General features: G+C 38.5%; 1 protein-coding gene across 1 annotated transcript in view; it reads left to right on the forward strand.

Annotated features, from left to right (window-relative positions):
• The first annotated feature begins 14202 nt into the window (after window positions 1-14202).
• The window catches only part of spon2a (spondin 2a, extracellular matrix protein), a 34462-nt gene continuing 30481 nt past the window's right edge, over window positions 14203-18183 (forward strand). Inside the window, exon 1 of the mRNA XM_073820847.1 lies at window positions 14203-14280. The gene's annotated coding sequence lies outside the window, so the exon portion shown is untranslated. The remainder of the gene's footprint in view (window positions 14281-18183) is intronic.

An 18183-nucleotide genomic window follows, 5' to 3' on the forward strand; every position in this document is an offset into this window, starting at 1 on the left:
CTGAAGACTGGAGTAATGATGCTGAAAATTCAGCTTTGCATCCAGGATTAAATTACATTTTAAAATATTCTAATAGAAAATGGTTATTATAATATGTAATGATATTTAGCTACATTTGTGTTTTATTATTAATACTTTCAACGAACAAATCTTATTTACCCCAAACTTTTGAATGAATTTTGAGTTAAAAGCAAGAACTTTGTACTTTTGAGTAAGACAATTTATTTCAGACAAATTCATCCGTCACGTGCAATAAGACCAGAAACATGAGTGTAATGACATTTCAAGTTGAACTCTAACAGTGTCATTTCTGTTGCCGGGTTTATTTGAAATGTTCGTGTGAGTTAAGTCAAGCGTTCATAACACAAGTTTTCCAGACTTGCTGTTCAGGTGTTAGCGGTTTTGTGTTCATACGACATCTTTGGCTGTAGGGAAAAGAAACGCACCGTTTGAGGTGATTAAAGGGAGGAAAGTATTTAGCAGTGTATTTTTAGCAGGGTTCTCCCTCTGAATGTGTCCTGATGGTTGTTTATCAGCTAATGTCCCCAGGTGCTGATGTGTTGCCAATCAGGTTAATGAGGTGTTCAGGGCATATACCCCCTACCTCTGCTAGCTGAAATTGTTACCAAATGTCTCTGAGAAACTCCTTCTGCCACATATTAAGTCCTGTTGTCATCCGTTTGGGACAGGACAACCCTTTTGTGCATTAAATACTGTTTTTTTTTTTTTTTTTTTTTTAGTGTGGCGCCTGTTGTTCGTGCCACTTTAGTTCATTTATGTTGAAAGCCCAAGTTATAGGAGTGCAGGTTAACCATAAAGGTTTGGCAGTAAACATTCTTTATGTCTTGTAAATGAAGGAAACTCCTGTCTAAATTGGCTATCTTGGAAAAACAGTAACACTATATAATAATGGCTTCCTCTGTATAGTCGAGTGAAATGGTGTTTTATGTTTATAGATGTTTTATGATGGTTGGATACTAAGGTTGCTCCTTTCAGCTGGTCTCAGAAAAGTTTTGAAACAAAAAACTGTTTTACTGCAGTAATTCACCTCTATGTCTGAAGTCCCAATAGGATTATGCAACACGGTGATGTTTACGGAGTTGCTGAATCTTTAAAAGCTGTTGATTTCGTTTAGCACGTTTTTTCCATTACCTGACACAATCTTTCAATTTTAAAACCCTAATGTTATTTATTTATTTTTTCGTTACATGCTTTGCAGACGTCCAGTTACTACACACATTTGCTAATTAAGTTGAAGGAATAGACGTCCAAGATGTAGAAAAGTTTGGTGAAATTTAGCATTACATCACTTGTTCTCTGATGGATCCACTGCAGTGAATGGGTGCCATCAGAATGAGAGTCCAAACAGCTGATAAAAACATCACAATAATTCACAAGTAATCCACACCACTCCAGTCCATCAGTTAACATCTCATGAAGTGAAAAGCTAGATGTTTGTAAGAAAAGAAACCTATATTTAAGATGTTTTTAACTTCAATCCTAGTTTCTTACCTGTATTTTCCACTTTCATTTCAGTGAAATTTAAAGGGATAGTTCACCCAAAAATGAAAATTCAAGCCATCCGAAGTGTATATGACTGTCTTCTTTCAGACAAATACAATCAGAGTTCTTTTAAACAATGTCCTATTTTTTCAAGTTTCATAATGGAAGCTAAGTACAGAGAGCAAAACAAACCACTGGCCATGGATTACAAGTACAAAACAAGGATTTCTAAAGAAAAACGTCAGAGGATTCTGATATAAGCCACTTTTTATTACGGATGGATGCAACACCCATTCACTGCCATTATAAAGCTTGAAGGAGCCAGAACATTTTTTAATATGTGACCCTGGACCACAAAACCAGTCTTAAGTCGCTGGGGTATATTTGTAGCAATAGCCAAAAATACATTGTATGGGTCAAAATTATTGATTTTTCTTTTATGTCAAAAATCAGTAGGAAATTAAGTAAAGATCATGTTCCATAAAGATTTTTTGTAGAATTCCTACTGTAAACCTATCAAAATGTCATTTTTGATTAGTAATATGCATTGTTAAGAACTTAATTTGGACAACTTTAAGGGTGTTTTTCTCAGTATTTTGATTTTTTGCACCCTTAGATTCCAGATATTCAAATAGATGTATCTCAGTCAAATATTGTCCTATCCTAACAAACCATATATCAATAAAAAGCTTATTTATTGAGCTTTCATATGATGTATAAATCTCAGTTTTGTAAAATTTAACCTTATGACTGGTTTTGTGGTCCAGGGTCACATATAACTCAAATACAATTGGAGTTATATTTAAAAATGTCCTGGCTCTTCGAAGCTTTATAATGGCAATGAATGGCTGTTGAAATTTTGAAGTTCATTAAAGTGCATCCATCCATCATAAAAGTGCTCCACACAGCTCCAGGGGATTAATAAAGGCCTTCTAAAGTAAATCAATGCATTTGTGTAAGAAAAATATCCATATTTAAAATTATATTTATACAAATTTGAAGCGCTCATTAGCAAAAAGTTCTTTCCAATTAATCTCAATCAAACTACAGTTAGGTTATTTTGAAGTAAAAACAACTAAAACAATACAGCTAAGTAACACAATAAAAACATGATAACAAAAAATAATAATAAAAAAGTTTCCTATTTTTGCAAATAAACTCTTTATTTATAAACCATTATCTCTAGCTTGTGGTGTTCCAGCAGATGAAAGCTCAGAGGAAAGAGCAAAACAAACACCTGTCACGAATTAGAAGTACAAAACGAGGATTTGTAAGGAAATATGAGGATTTCGATATAAGCCCAGAGGAAGACTGGTTTTCCTTTGCTGTAAACAAAATTTGGTTCTCGCAAGACTAGCTTATTCAAACTGAAACATATGCTACACTTGCATCATCTGCTGAAATGCCACTCTCTTGTGAATGGACATAAGACAGTTAGCTGAAGCTAGAGATTCCGGTTTATTAAGTTTTAAATATGGGTATTTTTCTTTCTTGCATTGATTCACTTTAGAAGGCCTTTATTGACCCCTGGAGCCATGTGGAGCACTTTTTATGATGAATGGACGCACTTTTTTGGACTTCAAAATCTCAACACCCATTCACTGTCATTATAAACCTTGGAAGAGCCAGGAGATTTTTTATATAACTTTGACTGTATTCGTCTGAGAGAAAAAAAAGTCATATACATCTAGGATGGCATGAGGGTGAGTAAATCATGGGGTAATTTTCATTTTTGGGTGAACTAACCCTTTAAATGGAAGCTCCTATTCTGTAATGCAGTATGCATGTATAAATCTCAGTTTTGTAAAATTTAACCTTATGACTGGTTTTGTGGTCCAGGGTCACATATAACTCAAATACAATTGGAGTTATATTTAAAAATGTCCTGGCTCTTCGAAGCTTTATAATGGCAATGAATGGCTGTTGAAATTTTGAAGTTCATTAAAGTGCATCCATCCATCATAAAAGTGCTCCACACAGCTCCAGGGGATTAATAAAGGCCTTCTAAAGTAAATCAATGCATTTGTGTAAGAAAAATATCCATATTTAAAATTATATTTATACAAATTTGAAGCGCTCATTAGCAAAAAGTTCTTTCCAATTAATCTCAATCAAACTACAGTTAGGTTATTTTGAAGTAAAAACAACTAAAACAATACAGCTAAGTAACACAATAAAAACATGATAACAAAAAATAATAATAAAAAAGTTTCCTATTTTTGCAAATAAACTCTTTATTTATAAACCATTATCTCTAGCTTGTGGTGTTCCAGCAGATGAAAGCTCAGAGGAAAGAGCAAAACAAACACCTGTCACGAATTAGAAGTACAAAACGAGGATTTGTAAGGAAATATGAGGATTTCGATATAAGCCCAGAGGAAGACTGGTTTTCCTTTGCTGTAAACAAAATTTGGTTCTCGCAAGACTAGCTTATTCAAACTGAAACATATGCTACACTTGCATCATCTGCTGAAATGCCACTCTCTTGTGAATGGACATAAGACAGTTAGCTGAAGCTAGAGATTCTGGTTTATTAAGTTTTAAATATGGGTATTTTTCTTTCTTGCATTGATTCACTTTAGAAGGCCTTTATTGACCCCTGGAGCCATGTGGAGCACTTTTTATGATGAATGGACGCACTTTTTTGGACTTCAAAATCTCAACACCCATTCACTGTCATTATAAACCTTGGAAGAGCCAGGAGATTTTTTATATAACTTTGACTGTATTCGTCTGAGAGAAAAAAAAGTCATATACATCTAGGATGGCATGAGGGTGAGTAAATCATGGGGTAATTTTCATTTTTGGGTGAACTAACCCTTTAAATGGAAGCTCCTATTCTGTAATGCAGTATGCATGACTCCAGTCCACCAATTAACAATTTATGAAGTGAAAAGCTGGATGTTTGTAAGAAATTAACTCATATCTAAGATGTTTTTAACTTCAAACTGTCCAAATTCTATCCATTTTAACCTTTTTAAATCTTTATTTCTTACCCAATGTTACATGTATCCTTGTGTTTGTATCTGTTCTGATTTGGTTTCTCCCTCTGTCTCCCCCTGTCAGTTTGTTATCATTTGGTTTAGCCCTCGTTATTGTTGTATCCCCGTCACCTGAGTTTAATTATTAGTTCCCTTTATAAGTCTGTCTCTGTTCTCAGTCCCCTGTCGGTCATTAATGTTAATTTAGTCTACGTGTGTGGATGTTCTTGTTTGTTCTTCCTGAAGATTCATATTAAAAGTATTGTTATTTGAACTTCATCTCCCGTCTCGTCTAACCAGCACTACATCATAACAGAATGACCGACCAAAACATGACGGCTGGGGGACGGCTGTGGAGTTTGCGGCAGGGCGGACGAGAGTTGGAACGGTATGTGGCAGATTTCATTGAGCTGTACCATCTGGTGAGCTGGCCCGATACCACTCTCGGCATCGTGTTTTTGTCGGGGCTGGACAAGGATACTATCCGATGCGATATCCCTGATCACGATTTCCCGTTTGTCGAATTGGTCAATTTCATTCTTTATTTAAACTGCTCTAATTTCAAGGTAGAACAAATACAGAATACAATTCAGACGCATCGTCCAGCCCCCTCAGAAACACGCCACATCGCACCAGCTCACCCGAAGCCAAGAACTGCGACATACTGGTCCAGACCACCTGCCACGCCCCGAACGTCCTGAGATCCTCCAAAGCTCCATAGTCGCCCTCAGCCCAGTACCGCCGGCGGCCTCACAGTCTGCACGTAAGGTGGCTGCAATGCCCGAATCTGCACGCAAGATGGCTGCAATGCCCAAGTCCGCATGCAAGATGGCGGCAAAGCCTGAGTCTGCACGCAAGAAGGCTGCAACGCCCGAGTCTGCACGCAAGAAGGCTGCAACGCCAGAGTCTGTATGCAAGATGGCTGCAACACCCAAGTCTGCACGCAAGATGGCTGTAATGCCCGAATCTGCACGTAAGATGGCCGTAGTTCCTGAGTTCCCGGCCGAGAAGGCCGCTGTTCCTGATTTCCAGGCCGAGATGGTCTTCGTTCCTGAGTTCCCGGCCGAGATGGCCTTCGTTCCTGATTTCCCGGCCAAGATGGCCGCCGTTCCTGATTTCCAGGCCGAGATGGCCGCCGTTCCTGATTTCCAGGCCGAGATGGCCGCCGTTCCTGAGTTCCTGGCCGAGATGGCCTTCGTATCTGAGTTTCCCGCCAAGAGAGATATTGTTGACATTATGGACATGGCACTCCCAATGGAGTTTACGGCCCCAATCCTCTCTCCTGAACGTCCAGAATCTCCGCTGGTGACACCTAGTCCTCCAGAGCGCCCTCCAGTGTCCGCTCCTCCAGAGCGCCCTCCAGTGTCCGCTCCTCCAGAGCGCCCTCCAGTGTCCGCGCCTCCAGAGCGCCCTCCAGTGTCCGCGCCTCCAGAGCGCCCTCCAGTGTCCGCTCCTCCAGAGCGCCCTCCAGCATGCTCTCTCGTGATCCCCTGGGCAGGCTACGGCCTGGATTTCCCCAAGAAATTTTTTTTGGGGGGGCTACCCCTCTGATCCGCCATGGCCACCTGAACTATTTACTCGGCCATGGCCTCCTGAGCCCCCAGATCTGCCATGGCCACCTGGACTGTTTACCCGGCCATGGCCTCCAGAACTGTCTCCCCGGGCCATGGCTTCCTGAACTCCCTGACCCGCCATGGTCTCCAGAACTGTCTCTCCGGCCATGGCTTCCTGAACTCCCTGACCCGCCATGGCCTCCTGATCTGACTGTCCGGCCATGGCCTCCTGATCCTCCTGATCCGCCATGGCTCCCTGATCCGCCCTGGAGGCTTTCCCAGAACGCCAAGCTCCTGTCCAGTAGCGCCCGCCCTCCATCCCCGGTGTTTCTGTAATGGCGCGAGACGCGCCTACCGGGAGGGAGGAGTAATGTTACATGTATCCTTGTGTTTGTATCTGTTCTGATTTGGTTTCTCCCTCTGTCTCCCCCTGTCAGTTTGTTATCATTTGGTTTAGCCCTCGTTATTGTTGTATCCCCGCCACCTGACCTTAATTATTAGTTCCCTTTATAAGTCTGTCTCTGTTCTCAGTCCCCTGTCGGTCATTAATGTTAATTTAGTCTACGTGTGTGGATGTTCCTGTTTGTTCTTCCTGAAGATTCATATTAAAAGTATTGTTATTTGAACTTCATCTCCTGTCTCGTCTAACCAGCACTACATCATAACACCCATGTTTATTTAATTTCAGTGGAATTTAAAGAAATAGTTCACCCAAAAATGAAAATTACCCCATTATTTGCTCTCCCTCAAGCCATCCTTGGTGTATATGACTTTCTTCTTTTAGACAAATACAATTGGAGTTATATTTAAAAATGTCCAAGCTTTATAATGGCAGTGAATGGCTGTTGAGATTTTGAAGTTCATTAAAGTGCATCCATCCATCATAAAAGTGCTCCACACAGCTCCAGGAGGTTAATAAAGGCCTTCTAAAGTGAATAGATGTGTTTGTGTAATAAAAATATCCATATTTAAAATTATATTTATACAAATTTGAAGCGTTTTTGGCTGAACAAAACACGAATTAGAAGTACAAAACGAGGATTTGTAATAAAAAAAATAAGGATTTCGATATAAGCCAAGAGGAAGACTGTTTTTCCTTTTCACTGCCATTATAAACCTTGGAAGAGCCAGGACATTTGTAATATAACTCCAATTGTATTTGTCTGAAAGAAGAAAGTCATATACATCCCGGATAGATTTAGAGTGAGTAAATCATGGGGTGATTTTTGGGTGAACTACTCCTTTAAGTGGACGCTCCTATTATGTAATGTAGTAGGTGTGTGTTTGAGCGTCATTGAGCCAGATCCTGATTACAGACGAGATGCTTTATCATATGTCTACGCTGCACCTCCAGATGAGAAGGTGACCATGTATTATGTCTAAAACAGCGGTATCCCTCAGACAAGACGTAAAACTAGATTCCACTGTTTACGGGAGTCGCTCAGCAGAGAATGACTGTTTATGCTGCACTCTGCCCCCATGTAAATGTTTTTTCTAGAGATGACCGTCTCATTGCCAGTTTATTTGACATGGCTTCGACGCATCTCCACAAAGTGACGTCATGCGTCCCGCTGACAAGTTGGCAGGGAAAAAGTGAGCTGTTGCAGGAGTAGACAGCCGTGCTTGAAATACTGAGCAGAAACGACCGTTTTGAATAGTAAATTTGTTTTATTGTACTTAGATGAATAAGCATGAGCTCATTTACCTTACCTCATCTTTACCCAAAATGCCCCGGAATCGATTACATTTTTGGTTTATGTTGGCTGTTGTTAGCCTAATTATTCAAAATGAACAAACAAGTCCGAGAAATCTAGTGAAGTATTTCTTTGTGTACTAATGAAATATTGGCTAATACATCAGCTGCATTGAGAAGCAACATTTGGGAATTGTGAAAATGCACAACAAACCTAAATCCTCTAAAGTTTCTTGTACATTCCCGGTCTCATCAGCTCTTATTCATCAGCCTGTCCATTGGAAGATTTATTAAAGGCCTTTGTCCAACAGAGGTTCACATTGGGGTCAGTGTGCTCAACAGTGTACATAACACTCATTGAGAAACCGATCGCTAAGTTTAAGGGGTTCAATCCCATCTGCGTCAGCGCAAACCAATCGCCGTCGAGTCTGGTCTCTGATGAAGTGATGACTACCTTCGCTTGACGCAGTAAACATTACCAAATTTGATGAATAGATGCTTTTATATCTGAGTTTTCTTGTAAATGCCAACCTTGATTTATAGTGACTGGTAAAACCTCTTGGCTTTCAGCTGTATTTCTGTTGATGGGCAAATCAGTGACAAATGTCTTGTGTTGGACTGACATGAGCTCTCACAGAGACCGACTGCTGTCTAACCAGAAAATTCCCAGATGTCATTCACTTATGTGAGTGTGTTATTATGAAAACCATTCTTTCTGTGCCTCTTGTGCAAGTGTGTGAGCTGCTGTAAAGTAGTATTGGTAAAACAAGTAACACAATTGTTTTTATTCAAATATCTAACGCTAAGTGTTGAACGTCATGACCCAGACTGTTTGTGCTACTGATATGAATTATGCTCTCAGAGAAAATTTGGATTGTTTCCTAAGTGACTGGATGTTCACTGAAACAAGCTCAAGCCACAGTCAGAACGTTCTGCCATTGTGTTCATACGTTTTGCATGTTGTTGGATGGACTGACCTATAAACTGAAGTAGTGGAAGGTGTTAGATACGGTACTTCTGTCCAACAACTGTACTGCCAAATATTAAATCCAGTGTACCAATAATATCCGTGCCATTTTAGCATTTCAATGTGTAATAGGTTAAGATTTTGTATTTGTCAGCGTTCATATTTTGATCTACTGCAAGTCAAAGCAAGCCATTAAAATATGGAGTCAATTATAAGTAATTTGTAAGCGGATATCAACCCTCTGGTGCTACTGAAAAATAGCTTTGTTCATATGAGCAGCCTGACATAGCAATAATGCCTTAACCACTGGCCTGTCAATGACTTTGCAGGCAGCTTTTGCATGAAGGTGCCTGCCGAAACTGATTTTGGACAGACTTCTGAGGCAGCATAATAGTTGAACAGTTCATAAGTTCAACAACATAATAGAGCAAGCTTTGGTGATAAGTCGATGACTAAGCGAATATGTAATTACAACAATAGTTTCTTGCTAGAAATGATATTAAAAGTGAAAAAAAATGGTCAAAAATACATTTACATGGTCAAAAACTGACTATTAGCTTCAACTTTCAGAACTTTAATTTTTATTTTTTAGCTCAATTGTCATTGAATCGAATGCACAGGATTGTGGCAGCGAAAGATACATCAATGCTACATTCAAAAAACAATCAGATGGAAACCCAGATAGCACACATACGTCTGCAAGATGTCTGTTAAAGATCACTTGATCTGGAAATCATCTGTCATGTACAAACGTCTGGCAGATGTCTGTAAGATGTCAGTTTTACATACATATTAAATCATAAACATTTTAAAGACATCTAATAGACGTCTGTTTGACATCTGATAGGTAACGTCCTACCCAGATAGCACACATACGTCTGCAAGATGTCTGTTAAAGATCACTTGATCTGGAAATCATCTGTTGTGTACAAACATCTGACAGATGTCTGTAAGATGTCAGTTTTACATACATATTAAATCATAAACATTTTAAAGACATCTAATAGACGTCTGTTTGACATCTGATAGGTAACGTCCTACCCAGATAGCACACATACGTCTGCAAGATGTCTGTTAAAGATCACTTGATCTGGAAATCATCTGTTGTGTACAAACATCTGACAGATGTCTGTAAGATGTCAGTTTTACATAAATTCTAATTCATAAACATCTTAAAGACATCTAATAGACATCTATTTGACATCTGATTGGAAACGTCCAATAGACATATTGCAGATGAGCAAACTACGTCTAGCGGACATCAAATAGCCTATCTTGCAGATGAGCAAACACTCTAAAAAATAAGTCTTCCAGATGTAAATGCAGATGTCAAATAGACACCTCTGTAATGTACGTGTGCTATCAGGCTCTGCAAGATGTCTGTTAAAGATCGCTTGATCTGGAAAGCATCTGCTGTGTAGAAACATCTGACAGATGTCTGTAAGATTACAGTTTTACATACATTATATTTCATAAACATCTATTTGACATCTGATAGGAAACGTCCTAGAGACGTATTGCAGATGCATAAACGCTCTAAAAAATACGTCTTCCAGATGTAAATGCAGACGTCACATAGACGTCTCTGTGATGTACGTGTGCTACCAGGATCTGCAAAATGTCTGTTAAAGATTGCTTGATCTGGAAAGCATCTGCTGTGTAGAAAGTTCTGACACATCTGTAAGATATCAGTTTTACATGCATTCTAAATAAGAAACATCTTAAGGACATCTAATAGACATCTATTTGACATCGGTTAGTAAACGTCCTATAGACGTATTGCAGATGAGCAAACACTCTAAAAAATATGTCTTCCAAATGTAAATGCAGACGTCAAATAGACGTCTCTGTGATGTACGTGTGCTACCAGGTAAGTTATTTTAGTAGGGGTGTCACGAACGATTATTACAAATATGAAATATGCGCTAATTTGCATACATTTCTAGTACAAAAATCTAAACACTGGATAAAGTCAGTTTCAAAATTCTTGTTTAATTTTTTTGACATATTAGAGTCAATTTTTTTACAGAGGGAATTTTGGGTATCTCCTTTCATTACGACATGATTCTCTGTAAAAAAAAATTCTCTGTAAAAACCTTCAGAATATAGACAGGAATAAAAATGTAAAGTTTGGTGTGTGTAAGTGGAGATTTATGGCTCAGTTTAGAAGAAAAAACTAATTTTGAAAAAACTTTAAAAATATGCAATGTAATTTAAATCTATTTACACAAATAGATAAATAATAGCATGTCTTTTGGGTGTTTTCTTTCCATTAGTCTGAAAAAACACTTTATGAAAAACCAAAAAGCCTAAAATCTTAAACTTGATAGGTGCATAATAAAAAAAACAGCTTTTTTGCCTGCAGTGTCTACCCTTAATATTTGTCTGTTTCTTTACGACAGAAATGCCACAGCCAGTGTTATTTTCTTGAATATGTGGACATTGAAATGTGTAAACAATGAGGGTTTGAACTTTTATTTTAAAATTGTGATAAACAGTTAGCATATTGATGTATTCTCCTGTGTTTGCATAGTTTTATAAATGATAAACCTTACAAATCTGATGAAATGGCACACATTGTGTTCCCAGATAAATGCCATAATAAACCCAAACTCACAGCAATATGCAGAGATGGAGTTTGAGACGCTCCACACATGTAAATGATGACAGTTTGTTTGGAGCAGCATTTACTGTAAACGGAGCTGGAGGCACATATATTAAACCTCCATCACATATATTTATTTAATTGAATCACAGTTTTTTTTTTCACAGTAAATGGGTTAATATATCATGCCGCCTTGAAAAACAGTCTAAAAATGTGTTTCATGGATTCTTGTCTGGGAACTGTCACTTTTAAGTTTTAACTTTTAAAATTAAGTATTCAAATTTAAAGGTGCTATAGAATGCATTGATACAATATTTTAAATTGTTCTCTGATATCTACATCTACAAAAAATCTCCAGAAACGGTTTTACAGGTCCATTTATAACCCTGGGATTTGTCCCTAGAATGAAATGGTCTGTTATTACCTTATTTGGAAGGTTCATGAATAATAATGTGAGCTCTGCTCTGATTGGCTGTTTCACAGAGCTGCTCATTTCAGTAGCTCACACATGGAGGAGGAAAATATATTTTTAATCAAGGAGCTCGAGCCGCTATTAATGCCGCATTCCAGGCAACCCGTTACCCGTGTTTTTCCAAACTTCCACCTGTGAAAGTGCACTCAAACCTGTGACTTCCCACCCGTGAACTCGTACTAGATCCATGTACTCCCAGTCTCGCGTTCTCATGTCACATAGCCCGCTAAACAACAATGACAGCCCCATACGGGTGCGGTGTTTATGCAAGTGATAAACGGTGGAAAAATAGATTTTAGGACAATATTACGTTGCATTCAAATTAATAATAATAAAAAAAGCGTGACTTGCCTGGAATGCTACAAAGTCGTGAGTGGTGGTTTGAAGTCATGATTTACGGGCTCAAAAACCTGCCTGGAACGCAGCATAATATGCAGTTTATTGAAACTGCAGTTTTGAATGCACAATCATTTTATTTTAACTTTTGTGATCGCATATGCTCTGTGTAACATTATACTACAGCGGCAATACTTACCACATAAGTTTTGATGCTTGTTAGTGATGCTGTAAATCATTTGCCATCATCCACGCAGTCATTTCTCCGTTTATGTGGTAAGTGAACTCTTATGTACTGAAATATAACAGGCTACCGCTAGCAGTAAGCTAACCGTGTCCCTTCAGTGGCTCACCTTGTTTTATTAGATCACTTTATTTGTTTTCCTTGCCTTTCTGAGTAAGTTACAGACACCAACCCATCTCTGCACTTAACATCTCCTGCACAACCTGGAACATAACATTTATTCCCGTGATCTGCCATTTTCGTCATTGTCCTCACTTTACTTTTTTTTCCACAATAGCCTCGCTGCAGAACTTCTGATGATTTGTTATGCAAATGTTGGGGGCGTAACTATTAATGATCCCTAGACTATTACCTAATAGTCTCTGTTATGTTAGGATTAGCCTATTTTTCAGTGGTCTTTTGCAAACACCAGATTTATATAAGAAGGAGGAAACGAAGGTGTTTGAGACTCACGGTATGTCATGTCCATGTACAGAACTGTTGTTATTAAACTATGCCAAGGTAAATACAGTTTTCCATTCTATGGCACCTTTAAATGAGGAATCATTGCATCCCTATATCTCAGTAGACAAGATGTCACATGATCAGCAGTGAACAGGGTTTAAGATAAAGTTGGATAGATGAAGTCCAATGAAAGTCAATAAATCTATCATAGAAAGTGCTCCACACAGCTCTAGGGGGTTAATAAAGGCTTTCTGAAGCTAACTGATGTATTTTTGTATGAAAAAAATCCATATTTTGAAACTAGTTTCTGCTAACTGTCATACATGTGAGAGTGGCATTCCAGCGGATCACGTAGGATGTAGGCAAATGCAGTGACGAACGCAGAAACGCAGTGGAGAGAGCAAAACACCGGCCATGAATTAGAAGTACAAAACGAGCATTTGTAAAGAAAAATGTTAGAGGATCTTGATACAAACCAAGATCTGGTGAAACATCATCTGCTGGAATGCCACTCTCTTGTGAATGCACAGATTACAGTTTATAAAGTTTTAAATATGGATATTTTTCTTACAAAAATGCATCTATTCGCTTCAGAAGGCCTTTATTAACCCCACCCTCTGAGATTTATGCACTTTTATTGGACTTCAAAATCTTAAACCCCGTTCACCCCCAAGAGCCAAGCCATTTTTTTAATATAACTCTGATTGTATTCATCTGAAAGAAGAAAGTCATATACACCTAGGATGGCTTGAGGGCGAGTAAATAATGGGGTTATGTTCATTTTTGGATGAACTATTCCTTTAAGTATTCAGAATCTCACTGATAGTATTAGATCATCCAGATATTTTTCACCTACTTTATAAATACTGTGAATTTGGACATGGTCATTTTTCGCCTACTAGCAGACTAGTATGCATCTAACTGTTGACTGTTTTCAAACAGGTTTCCCAAATACTCCCACTCTTTTTCCATTGGTAGAACAAACAGAGAGCCCCACTCCAAACTTACGCCATTGGCTGGACTGTTGCTGTGTCAGGCTGGCTGCACAAACAAACAGAGCAATGTTTTAATAGAGCCACAGAGAAATATTTATTTCTCCATTTTCCAGGAGAAACGACCTACAAATGCCTTAATTGTATTACAAAGTTAAGATGAGACAAACAAATAGATTACTGGATCGAGTTATTTATATATGAACACATCAAATTCCAGTTACACACCCTGTGATCTCACAGGAGAAGAAAAGAGATAAAAGGAGAGGACAGGAAAAAGAGCAAGACTGAATGTGGGTATGTGTGTGTGTGTGTGTGTGTGTGTGTGTGTGTGTGTGTGTGTGTGTGTGTGTGTACACCCATACATGGAAAGGTGGGGGTGAAGAATGGGAGGAGAGAGAGGAGGGGAAAGAGAGCATGAAAGTGAGGTGTCTTGATCTGTAGTGCACATCTCCACAAACCCCGTCCTGCTGTCTACCATCACAGCAAGGTAAGAGTGAGCTGTTCACTAGCATGTAATCCTCTGTCTCTGTCTGTCTCTGTGTGTGTCCTGTGCTCATGCCGGCTGCTGTGGCAAAGGTTAAGACAAGGGTTGCTTTTCTGCTTCTCCACTTTCCTGCTGAGCCTCTATACCACAACCTTCCCACACTCGTCTTCTGCAGGTTTGACGTCTCTTTGATGAACAATGCTGCGCTGCTTGAGTATTTTAACACATGTGCTGCCCCTAACAGTTATTTAACTATTTTCCCTGTCTTCTCATTCATTTCTTACTTTAAACTCTGCCCGTGTGGTTTTTGCGTTTGCATGGGACTGAAATGCAAGATTCCTGACCTCTTTCTGCAGTACAAGCTCACTGTGGCTTCATAATTGCTCTCCCTGCAAGTTTAAGCTTAAGTGGCAAAAAAGCCGCAAGCTCTTTTCTTTGGCCCTTTTCCGTCTCCCCTGGTTTTATTGTGTCTCGTTCGTGCTGGGAGCGGAGATTTGCTGTGTCTGTTAGATGTTTGAGAAATGTGTGTCTTTTGACACTGCGCTGGAAAGGGCAAACAGAGGGAGGTTTGCTTTAGGTCAGTGTCATGCAGCATCTGCAACCACTGGCAAGTGCAGGGCAGCACAAATGCAAGAACTTTGGTAACTGTAAAAGTTTTAATTTAATTTGACAATCCAAGAGAGGGATAATAAAGAAAACGTGGGATTTTGTTTTTGCACGTGTGCAAAATGTCAGTGCAGATGGGAGATCAAAATATTTATAAAAAAAGGTTTAATAGTCAGTGAATGATGTTTGGGAACGAACGGTGACTTCGCTGGACAAGACAAAGCATTGTTTCTTCAATGCTTTGCTGGCTCCCCCACGTGCAAACAAATCTGTTTGTACTGAGTACAAACATTATTGAGCAATTGTTGCACGTGTTACAGTCACTTTCAAACACAAAACCCGTCAAGCTGCAGTAAAACGGCCAGATTACCTTTTTCTGCTAAATGCCACATCTGCTGTTCACAGTCTTTTTTGTGGCACGTTTACACATCAGCGCCATCAGCGCTGTTAAAACACTGCGATGCCATTTGGTGGAAATGGCTGTTGAACAGCTACGCCTCAAATCTAGAATCTCAAACTGGTCCAGGATCAGTAGATCAATTTCTTCATCTACCCAGATGGAGAAAAGCTCTTTTGTTTGAATGTTTGCTCAATACGACCAAGATAATGATTTTCATGTGGTGCGACCAGCGTGCATGAAAAACAAAACATAAAACAGGAAATCATGTCATGGATACAACCCCTGCAGACTCTTTTGAGTGAGCCAAGTAAATAAGTCTTGTAAAATATCTAGTCATTTAGTCTTTTTTATGTGAAGAAAAGATTAGTTCAGGCTGAAAATGTCACGTGGTGCAACTCCCCAAAACACTCAATGATATTTATAAATAAAAATTTTATTAAAAACATTTTTAGCTCAAAAATGATTTTTAAAAATGTTTTTACCTGATGGTTACACCACATGATGTTTGTAGGATCCTAAAAGGGATAGTTCACCCAAAAACAAATCAACGACATTAACTTCTCACACTTATGTTTTTCCAAACTTGTAAGGTCTTTGTTCATCTTTGAAACACAAATTAAGATATTTTTGATGAAATCCGAGCACTTTCAGACCCTGCATAGACAGCAATGCAAATGACAATATGACAAAAATTTTACTGTGGTGCGACCAACATGCATGAAAAACAAAACATAAAACAGGAAATAATGTCATGGATACGACCCCTGCAGACCCTTTTGAGTGAGCCAAGCTCAATAAGTCTCTTAAAATATCTTATTACTTCATCTTTTTTTATGTGAAGAAAAGATTAGTTCAGGCTGTAAATGTCATGTAGTGCAACTCCCCAAAACACTCAATGATATTTATGAATAAATAAATTAAAAACATTTTTAGCTCAAAAAATATTTCTACATTTTTTTTTACCTGATGGTTACACCACATGACATTTGTAGGGTCCTAAAAGAGATAGTTCACCCAAATATGAAAATCCTGCCATTGATTACTCACTCTTATGTTGTTCCAAACCTGTAAGACTTTTGTTCATCTTTGGAACACAAATTGAGATATTTTTGATGAAATCCAAGAGCTTTCAGACCCTGCATAGACAGCAATGCAAATGACAATATGACATAGATAACAATTTTCCTGTGGTGCGACCAACATGCATGAAAAACAAAACATAAAACAGGAAATAATGTCATGGATACGACCCCTGCAGACTCTTTTGAGTGAGCCAAGTAAATAAGTCTTGTAAAATATCTAGTTATTTAGTCTTTTTTTTTTAAGTGAAGGAAAGATTAGTTCTGGCTGAAACCCACTAAATGATATTTATGAATAAAGATTCATTAAAACCTTTTTAGCTCAAAAATGAATTCTAAAAATGTTTTACCTGATGGTTACACCACATGACATTTGTAGGGTCCTAAAAAGGGATAGTTCACCCAAAAAATGAAATTTCTGCCATTAATTACTCAACCTTATATTGTTCCAAACACAAATTAAGATATTTTTGATGGAATCCGAGAGCTTTTAGACCCTGCATAGACAGCAATACAACTGACAATTTTCATGTGGTGTGACCAACATGTATGAAAAACAAAACATATAACAGGAAATAATGTCATTGATATGACCCTTGCAGAACATTCTGAGTGAGCCAAGCTCAATAAGTCTCTTAAAATATCTGATTATTTAACCTTTTTATGAGGAAAGATTAGTTCAGGCTGTAAATGTCATGTGGTGCAACTCCCCAAAACACTTGATCATGAATAAGTAATTTATTAAAAACATTTTTACCTTAAAAATATTTGTAGAAACATTTTTAAAAATGTTTTTTACCTGATTGCTTAAACCACATGACATTTGTAGGGTCCATAGAGGGACATTAATTACTCACCCTCGTGTTGTTCCAAACCTGTAAGACCTTTCGTTCATCTTCGGGACACAAATTAATTTTTTATAAAATCCAAGAGCTTTCGGACCCTGCATAGTGAGCAACACAACTGACTTTGTTAACACAACATTGTTAAGATAGTCCATGTGACATCAGTGGTTCAACCTTAATGTTATGACACTACGAGAGTACTTTTTGTGTGCAAAGAAAACAAAAATAACAATTAATAACAATTTCTTCTCTTCCGTGTCAGTCTTTGACACAGTCGTGAATGCCCATCGAAGACTGACATGGAAGAGAAGTAATTGTTGAAAAAAGTCTTATTCTCGTAGCATAACATTAAGGTTGAATCACTGATGTCACATGGACTATCTTAACAATGTCCTTACTACCTTTCTGGGCCTTGAACGTGACAGTTGCATTGCTGTCTATGCAGGGTCAGAAAACGCTTGGATTTCGTCAAAAATATCTTAATTTGTGTTCTGAAGATGAACAAGGTCTTACAGGTTGAAACGAAGGTGAGGCTGAGTAATGACAGATTTTTTATTTTTTTTTATGGTGAACTATCCATGTGTCACGTATTGGTCGTCTTGTCATCATGAACTCTTGCACACACATTCTGGACTGCAATCCCCATAAGCCACTGCACCAATCACTGCACACAGCTGCTCCTCGTTTCCCACTGCACTGATTGCTGCACACACCTGTTTCACATTTACCCACATGCATTTAAGCTTCTCACACACACAGCCACTCTGCGAAGTCTTATTGTTCCGTATGGTCTGTATTTCCGAGCGTTTCCTTCCGTGTTTGTTTTCCCTGTGTTTGATTCCTGGACTACTCCCCGTGTTTTGATTCTCGCTGCCAGCCCCGACCTTTCTGCCTGTTTTTTGACCACGATTTCTGCTTGACCCTTTGTGTTTGTTTGTTTGAATAAATGCTGCAAATGGATCCGAACGTCTCTGAC

This window comes from Garra rufa, chromosome 16, assembly GCF_049309525.1.
Source record: "Garra rufa chromosome 16, GarRuf1.0, whole genome shotgun sequence".
Lineage (NCBI taxonomy): Eukaryota > Metazoa > Chordata > Actinopteri > Cypriniformes > Cyprinidae > Garra > Garra rufa.